Source organism: Mustelus asterias, chromosome 3 (assembly GCF_964213995.1).
Source record: "Mustelus asterias chromosome 3, sMusAst1.hap1.1, whole genome shotgun sequence".
Taxonomy (NCBI): domain Eukaryota; kingdom Metazoa; phylum Chordata; class Chondrichthyes; order Carcharhiniformes; family Triakidae; genus Mustelus; species Mustelus asterias.
The window spans coordinates 131,724,873-131,734,693 of record NC_135803.1 but is presented as its reverse complement, the minus strand read 5'-3'; the positions used below and the strand labels follow the sequence as shown (position 1 = coordinate 131,734,693).

General features: G+C 47.0%; 1 non-coding gene across 1 annotated transcript; it reads right to left on the bottom strand.

The window, feature by feature from the left end:
- Window positions 1-7,114: 7,114 nt before the first annotated feature.
- Window positions 7,115-7,313, bottom strand: LOC144492004 (U2 spliceosomal RNA). The gene has a single exon (XR_013497558.1). It is a non-coding gene; the product is annotated as a U2 spliceosomal RNA (small nuclear RNA).
- Between the last annotated feature and the right edge of the window lie 2,508 nt (window positions 7,314-9,821).

Genomic DNA, 9,821 nt, shown 5'->3' with positions numbered 1-9,821 from the left:
TGGGCTCCAAGCATAATTCCCCACTTTTGTCCCTGAGAGGTCCGATTTTTTCCCTGACAACCCTTTTGTTCCTAACGTCTGAATAAAATGCCTTGGGATTCTCCTTAATCCTGTCTGCCAAAAACATTTCGTGACTCCTTTTTGCTCTTCTAATTCCCTGTTTGAGTTCTTTCCTACTTTCTTTGTACTCCTCCAGAGCTCCCTCCGTTTTTAGCTGCCTGGACCTAACATACGCCTCTCTTTTCTTTTTGACCAGTCCCTCAATTTCCCTGGTTATCCACGGTTCTCGAATCCTACCCTTCCTATCCTTTTTTACAGGCACATGCCTGTCCTGTAGCCCTAACAACTGTTCCTTAAAAGACTCCCACATGCCAGATGTGGATTTACCCTCAAACAGCCTCTCCCAATCAAGAGCTGCCAATTTCTGCCTAATCCCACTAAAGTTAGCCTTCCCCCAATCCAACACCTTACCCTTGGGACACCACTCATCCTTTTCCATCACTATCCTAAAGCTAACAGAATTGTGGTCACTATTTGCCACACGTTCGCCTACCGAAACTTTGAAGACCTGACCGGGCTCATTCCCCAGTACTAGGTCCAGTATAGCCCCCTCTCTAGTCGGGCTATCTACATATTGTTCCAAAGAACCCCCCTGTACGCATTTTACAAATTCCTCTCCATTCAGAGTCCCAGTTCTCAGCGATTTCCAGTCTATACCAGGGAAATTGAAGTCTCCCACTACAACAACCCTATTTTTCCTGCACCTATCCAGTATCTCCTGACATATCCGTTCTTCCACTTCCCTTGGGCTGTTGGGGGGCCTGTAGTACACCCCCAACATAGTGACTGCGCCCTTCCTGTTTCTAAGCTCCACCCAGAGTGACTCGTTACACGACCCCTCTGAATTGTCCTCCCTCTGCACCGCTGTAATATGCTCTCCAACTAATACTGCTACTCCCCCACCTCTTTTGGCCCCTCCTCTGTCTCGCCTAAAACACTTGTACCCCGGAATATTCAGCTGCCAGTCCTGTCCCTCTTTCAACCAAGTCTCTGTCACCGCAACCACATCCAAATTCCTCGTGAGCATTAAGGCCCTAAGTTCGTCTGTCTTACCTGCTACGCTCCTTGCATTGAAGTATAAGCACTCCAGACCTCCAGGCCCAGTGAGGTCATCCTCCCCCAGAGTGCTCTTCTTCTTTGCCAGCCTTGTCCCAGCCCCAAGCTCGTCCCCAGCCTCTACACTTGTAGACCTAATATTTTGATCCCCACCCCCCTGCCACATTTTGATCCCCACCACCCTCCTCCCCCTACACCATCCTCCTCCCCCTACACCATCCTCCTCCCCCCTCCTTCCCCCTTCCCCTCCTCCCCTCCTCCCCCCTCTCCCCCCTCCTCCCCCCTTCCCCCTCCCCTCCCCCCCCCCCCATCCTCCCACCTCCTCCTCCTTCCTGCGCCCTCCTGCACCCTCCTCCCCCCTCCTGGACCCTCCCCCCTCCTACATTGATGGTTTGCCCCTTGGTGGTCAACTCTGTATCAAATATCAACTGGTGTAGTTCAGGAGCCCCACTCTGCCAGGACAATCTGCGCTACATCTACTGCAGAGAAAGGCAATGGGCTGGGAAGGTGCGCGATTCACTGGCCTGTTTCCTTTGGGTCTTCTTCTTGGCCAACTGAGTTTTTCCTTTGTGCTCTCCTCCTTCAACACCTCCCCAACAGCCAGCCTCCAGCAGTAATAGCTGTCAGTGACTGTCTCCCAGTTACATCAGCCATCTCCATACCTCACTTGCAGCGGAGATATGTGGAATCTCCCATGTTAGGAGTTGTGGGTTTTAAACAAAAAGACAGAGAATGGGGTTTGCACACACAGATCCAAAGATACACCAACAGATTTTATTGAAGGAAACGTGGACTGTGCAGAATATAAACTGAAACAAAAACTCCTGATACACCCCAATCACTTCAAGGCATGTTTTTTTTTATTTGTGGGACACAGGTGTCACTGGCTGGCCAGCATTTATTGCCCATCCCTAGTTGTCCGAGGGCAGTTGAGAGTCAACCACATTTCTGTCGCTCTGGAGTCACATGTAGGCCAGACCAGGTGAGGACAGCAGATTCCCTTCCCTAAAGGATATTAGTGAACCAGATGGGTTCACCTGACAATTGACAATGGTTTCATGGTCATCAGTAGATTCTTAATTTGAGATTTTTAAAAATTGAATTCAAATTCCACCATCTGTCCTGGTAGAATTCAAACACAGGTCCCCAGAACATTAGCTGAGTTTCTGGATTAACAGTCTAGCGATAATACCACTCGGCCATTGCCTCCCTATGACCTATTCTTAAAGCAATTATGCAACCACTCGGGAATCTAGATATATGAAGCTATCAGCAACATCCAGCATCACTTGTTAATGCTGATACATGGCGATATGGCAATGCCCTGACTCATGAAATGTCTCTTCCTGATACTGATGGTCAAACCAAACTGTATATAGGTGTGAGTGAATCTATCCTTTTGCCACTGAAGATGTTCCTCAGTATTGGAATACTAGTGTGGCAACGTTAATGTAGAGCAGTTCTCTTATGATGACTTCTTGCACACCTTTGTCTTGGACCTCAGGTGAATGTGGCTGAACAGTTTTCCATCAGTTCTGGTCAGCAGACATCCTCTGTTGCTGACTTGAGACACATAACAGCAGCAAAGTGAAGAAGTGTGTCAGTACAAGAACAATCCTGTTTTACCCCACTGCGAATCTCAAAGGGTTCCAATGTTTCCCCATCTTAGCTGACCTTTGCCTTCATGTTGTCATCGAACATGGAGACCACATGGAGACCACACCAGCAGCTTCGGAGGGCAGCCTGTTTTCTCTGGTAGCTTAAATGGATTGCCTGTTCACATGATCGAATGCTGAGATTAATACAGATATTATATAGAGGTCTCCTTTGTTCATGGCACTTCTCTTGCAACGGCCAGGCTAAGAAGATCATGACAATGGTAGATATTTCAGTTCTGAAATGATACAGGAATTTGGGGATAGATGAATTCTGCCACCATCTACAGTCTGATATGCGTAACTCGGGTAAATACTTTTTCCACGATGCTCAGTAGAGAGGTGCCTCGATTATTCTTGCAATCGCTGTGGTTGCCCTTGTTCTTGTACAGGGTCACGATCTTTGCATCATAGATATCCTGGCACATTGCCCCGTCCCGCCAACAAAGACAGAGGGGGTGATCTTATGAAAAAAATTCTAAGTCCAGGACGAGTATGAAAACGGGAGAGTTTTTTGGGTGAGTTCAAATCTGCGATCATATCCATTTAAATTCTCGACTGTAGGGGGAGGGGGTGGGGCTTAAATCACCCGAAAGTTGGCTGAGAGCAGTGGAGAGCACATGTGCAGGTCTCCAGCAGCAGAGGCCTGTCACTCAGCCAGCCTCACACAAAGCATCCCCTCCCCCAGAAACCACAGGGCCCGTGGCATATCACGCACCCCCCGCCACACTCATCCAGACAGCTCTGCCCTCACGATCCACACCCCACCGATCACTACCCCGACACCCCCACCGTGATTGCCAGCCCAACCTCCCTGCAATCGGTGGCCCGACCCACCTTTCTGACCCATCCTTGCAATTACCGGCCCGCTCCCCTCCCATGACCAACCCTGACTGTCCCTCTCTCTCCCCACACCGATCCCTAATGCAGACTGGCAGTAGCTCTCCCTCTCCCTCCCCTCACCCACCACTGACCAATCACTCCTGGTCTGTCCCCAATAGGCCCCACCCCACTGGCACTGTCCAGTGCCTGCTGGGCAGTGCCAGGGTGCCCAGTGTGCACTGCCAGTGTGCCAGGCTGGCAGTGCCAGGCTGACACTACCCAAGGGGTGCCCCTCTTTCCCCCCACCTCCCCAGGGGGCCTCAATGGCCTACGGTTCTACCAGCGAGGCCATCACGACTGGTCCCCGTTGCTGGGAACCAGTTGTGATCCTCGCCAGAGAGAATCTCTCCCGGCGAGGCCACAGAGACAACGATAATGTTCCGGGCTCATTAATTCCATTCTAAACTCATGTAAACTTAACTTATATAAATTATTCAGCCTTGCACCATAAATCAGCGAGAGGCTGATTGCGCCGGATACCCAGTGCCCATAAGATCGCGAGAGGTGAGAAATCGGGCACTGGATTTCTGATTTCTCGGCTCTTATGTGACCTTACTGGCTTGCCCCACCCATCAGCTGGTGATGCCCCACCCCCAGAGGGGTTCATATACATGCTGTTGTAGTGCCCTGTTTCCTATGCTTGATAAGTTCAGGCATGATAGCATCAACACAGAGCTTAGCAAGTGAGTAAACTGCTTTGTTAAGCTCCTTTAATGCAGATTTGATATCCAGCTTTGCTATGACAGACTTTCTATGGTGTCTAGAGCTTCCATGGTGATTGTGATCATGTTCTTCATAGAGTACAACTCAAGATAATGTTTCACACATTTTTCCAACTGTTTATTGCAATCGGTGATGACCTTTCCTTCCGTTGTTTTGAATGGAGTCGTGCTTTTTGCTGATAGACCTGCCAGGTACTGTATAAACACAAGACATTATTATTGTAAGGAAAAGGTGGTGATTCTGGTGAACCTCAGTCTTTATGCTCTGAAATACTTCCTTTACATTATCGTGCAGCCCGTACTGGTTGGAGTTTGACAGAATAAAAAGAAAAGCAGAAATTCACTCAGCTGGCTATTGTTTTCCAAATGATTGCTGTGCCCTAGGAACAATTAGTCATGTCTGTGGTTAGAGAGATTAGAAACAAAACTTGCACTTAAGACGCCAGAAAAGAGTGATTGGAAATGTGCAAGAAATGGATTTACCAATACCTTAGAAATTCTGTTATAGACCATTGCTTTCTCTAACTTTAAAATCATGAACAGAAAAGCAGAAGACATTTTCCTATAATGGCCCATGATTAACGATTTGTAGTTGCAAATTTACTTGCAGAATGCATCATCCTCATTGTGTAGAATGTGTATTATTTTGCCAGGAAGCCACATGTGGAGCATTTTTCTGAAACTGCAGATAGGTAGCATTACACAAAGGCCTCTAAGGAATAATTAGTGTTTCAGGTAATTTTAGCTTCAAGTTAAACTAAAACTATTAAATCCTCTTAACACTCCGTGCTGCAGGAATTAGTGAGCGGGACCTCAGTGTGCAGCGGATGTGTAGGTAATCTAACGTTCTTCAGTTTACACACTCTATAGACTAAAAGAGCAAGCCAGGCCATAAAAATGTACCAATGGCGAATAAATTAAGATCGATAGTCCCTGCTTTGCTAAGACTATTTGGTTCCATACTCATTCCTTTGTTCCTTTAATGTGAAAGGAATGTTCTTAGGTCTCCTCTCGCAATCAGCTCTTGTGTTCATGGATAGATCGGGGCTGTGGTAAGGTCTGCAGACAGGTATTCTCCTGGAATCCAAACTGAGCATCAGAAAGCAGGTTATTAATGAGTACATATCATTTGATGGCTTATTCGGTGGCTGTTCTGATGATTGGGGAGTGGCTGATTGGGCTGTAATTGCACAGTTTAGATTTGTCCTGCTATTTGTGAAGCAGACATAGCTGGGCAATTTTCCACAATGTCTTAGTCGCGCTCTGACAGCTTTGCTGGAGGAAGCCAATAGTTTTTTTAGTAAATCGGTCAACACGGCACCATGTAGCTTTCCAGCTGAGTTCTGATGAAAGATCATCAACCTGAAATGTTAACTCTATTTCTCTCTCCACAGCTACTGCCCAACTAGCTGAGTGTTTGCGGCATTTTCTGTTTTTATTTCAGGCTCTGTGCATCTGCAGTATTTCACTTCTGAGTAACACAGTATTTGTTACAGGACATATTAGTAATGCTGTTAAATTTTTTTTAAATTCCAATTCAATCAAATCAAGTCCAATTCAAAACCTCAACAAGTTGAGACATTCCCGATCCAAGCTGACAAGACAGGGCTGGGTATACATGGGGAGGTAGTAAATTGGATAAGACACTGGCTCAATGGAAGAAGCCAGAGAGTGGTTGTGGAGGATTGCTTCTCTGAGTGGAGGCCTGTGACTAGTGGTGTGCCGCAGGGATCGGTGTTGGGTCCATTGTTGTTTGTCATCTATATCAATGATCTGGATGATAATGTGGTAAATTGGATCAGCAGGTTTGCTGATGATACAAGGATTGGAGGTGTAGTGGACAGTGAGGAAGGTTTTCAAAGCTTGTAGAGGGATTTGGACCAACTAGAAAAATGGGCTGAAAAATGGCAAATGAAATTTAACGCAGACAAGTGTGAGATATTGCACTTTGGAAGGACAAACCAAAGAAGAACGTACAGGGTAAATGGTAGGACTCTGAAGAGTGCAGTTGAACAGAGGGATCTACAGGTACAGAGTTCCCTAAAAGTGACGTCACAGGTGGATAGGGTCGTAAAGAGTGCCTTTGGTACATTGGCCTTTATAAATCGGAGTATCGAGTATAAAAGTTGGAGTGTTATGGTAAGGTTATATAAGGCATTGGTGAGGCCGAATTTGGAGTATTGTGTACAGTTTTGGTCACCTAGTTACAGGAAGGATGTAAATAAGATTGAAAGAGTGCAGAGAAGATTCACAAGGATGTTGCCGGGACTTGAGAAGCTGAGTTACAGAGAGAGATTGAATAGGTTGGGACTTTATTCCCTGAAGCGTAGAAGATTGAGGGGAGATTTGATAGAGGTGTATAAGATTTTGATGGGTATAGATAGAGTGAATGCAAGCAGGCTTTTTCCGCTGAGGCTAGGGGAGAAAAAAACCAGATGGCATGGGTTAAGGGTGAAAGGAGAAAAGTTTAAAGGGAATATTAGGGGGGGCTTCTTCACGCAGAGAGTGGTGGGAGTGTGGAATGAGCTGCCGGATAAAGTGGTAAATGCAGGGTTACTTTTAACATTTAAGAAAAACTTGGACGGGTTCATGGATGAGAGGGGTGTGGAGGGATATGGTCCAAGTGCAGGTCAGTGGGACTAGGCATAAAATGGTTCGGCACAGACAAGAGGGGCCAAAAGGCCTGTTTCTGAGCTGTAATTTTCTATGGTTCTATGGCTCTCACCTCCTGTCTTGGGCTTGATCTACATGATCCAAGCTGATTGGAGTAGGCATTGCACCTCCTCCAAGGCTTGATCTCATTTGCATCTTAGCCAAAAGGCTGAGATGCCGCTTTTAAAAATTGCTTCAAATGAAGCTAAAATGTAACCTAATGACTTCAACCAAGCACAGCATGTCGATACTACACTTGATCTTAGCCAAAAGGCCGAGAAGCTGTTAAATCTGATGCAATTTTAATGTCACCTTTTCTTTATCTGTGATGTGAAATTCTCTCCACTGATTGATAATGACAGAGACTACACCTTTTTATTGCAATTATGGAGACATGGTTAAAGGAGGGATAGCACTGGCAGCTTAACATTCCAGGACATCGTTGTTTTAGACGGGGCAGAAGGGGAAACAAAAGGAGTTGCACTGCTGATTAGGGAGCACATCACAGCTGTGTTGAGGAAGGACATATTGGAGGGATCTTGCAGTAAGACATTATGGGTGGAGCTCAGGAATAGGAAGGATGAAATCACAATGTTAGAAGTGTACTATAGACCTCCCAACAGCCCGCAGGAGACAGCGGAGCAGTTCTGTAGTCAGATACTGAAAAGGCGTGAAAGAAGCAGGGGAGTTGTGGTGGGTGACTTTAACTTCCCCCATACTGACTGGGACCCCCTTACAGCCAGGGGCTCAGATGGAGATCAATTTGTTAGCTGTATCCAGGAGGGCGTTTTGATACAGTATGCTGACAATCCCATTAGGGAGGAGGCCATACTGGATTTGGTACTGGGGAATCAGCCAGGCCAGGTGATCAGTGTTTCGGTGGGGGAACATTTTGGGCTTAGCGACCATAATTCCACAAGATTTCGGGTAGTCATGGATAAGGACAAGAGTGGCCCTCAGGTGAGGGTGCTTAACAAAGAACAAAGAGAACAAAGAACAGTACAGCACAGGAAACAGGCCCTTCGGCCCTCCAAGCCTGTGCCGCTCCTTGGTCCAACTAGACCAATCGTTTGTATCCCTCCATTCCCAGGCTGCTCATGTGACTATCCAGGTAAGTCTTAAACGATGTCAGCGTGCCTGCCTCCACCACCCTACTTGGCAGCGCATTCCAGGCCCCCACCACCCTCTGTGTAAAAAACGTCCCTCTGATGTCTGAGTTATACTTCGCCCCTCTCAGCTTGAGCCCGTGACCCCTCGTGATCGTCACCTCCGACCTGGGAAAAAGCTTCCCACTGTTCACCCTATCTATACCCTTCATAATCTTGTATACCTCTATTAGATCTCCCCTCATTCTCCGTCTTTCCAAGGAGAACAACCCCAGTCTACCCAATCTCTCCTCATAGCTAAGACCCTCCATACCAGGCAACATCCTGGTAAACCTTCTCTGCACTCTCTCCAATGCCTCCACGTCCTTCTGGTAGTGCGGCGACCAGAACTGGACGCAGTACTCCAAATGCGGCCTAACCAGCGTTCTATACAGCTGCATCATCAGACTCCAGCTTTTATACTCTATACCCCGTCCTATAAAGGCAAGCATACCATATGCCTTCTTCACCACCTTCTCCACCTGTGTTGCCACCTTCAAGGATTTGTGGACTTGCACACCTAGGTCCCTCTGTGTTTCTATACTCCTGATGACTCTGCCATTTATTGCATAACTCCTCCCTACATTATTTCTTCCAAAATGCATCACTTCGCATTTATCCGGATTAAATTCCATCTGCCACCTCTCCGCCCAATTTTCCAGCCTATCTATATCCTGCTGTATTGCCCGACAATGCTCTTCGCTATCCGCAATTCCAGCCATCTTTGTGTCATCCGCAAACTTGCTGATTACACCAGTTACACCTTCTTCCAAATCATTTATATATATCACAAATAGCAGAGGTCCCAGTACAGAGCCCTGCGGAACACCACTGGTCACAGACCTCCAGCCGGAAAAAGACCCTTTGACCACTACCCTCTGTCTCCTATGGCCAAGCCAGTTCTCCACCCATCGAGCCACTTCTCCTTGTATCCCATGAGCCTTAACCTTCTTAACCAACCTGCCATGTGGGACTTTGTCAAATGCCTTACTGAAATCCATATAGACGACATCCACGGCCCTTCCTTCATCAACCGTTTTTGTCACTTCCTCAAAAAACTCCACCAAATTTGTAAGGCACGACCTCCCTCTTACAAAACCATGCTGTCTGTCACTAATGAGATTGTTCCGTTCTAAATGCACATACATCCTGTCTCTAAGAATCCTCTCCAACAACTTCCCTACCACGGACGTCAAGCTCACCGGCCTATAATTTCCTGGGTTATCCCTGCTACCCTTCTTAAACAACGGGACCACATTCGCTATCCTCCAATCCTCAGGGACCTCACCCGTGTCCAAAGAAGCGACAAAGATTTCCGTCAGAGGCCCAGCAATTTCCTCTCTCGTCTCCCTGAGCAGTCGAGGATAGATGCCATCAGGCCCTGGGGCTTTGTCAGTTTTAATGTCCCCTAAAAAACCTAACACTTCCTCTCTCGTAATGGAGATTTTCTCTAACGGGTCAACACCTCCCTCCAAGACACTCCCGGTTAACACGCCCCTCTCCTTCGTGAATACCGATGCAAAGTATTCATTTAGGATCTCCCCTATTCCCTTGGGTTCTAAGCATAATTCCCCTCCTTTGTCCCTGAGAGGTCCGATTTTCTCCCTGACAACTCTTTTGTTCCTAACGTATGAATAGAATGCCTTAGG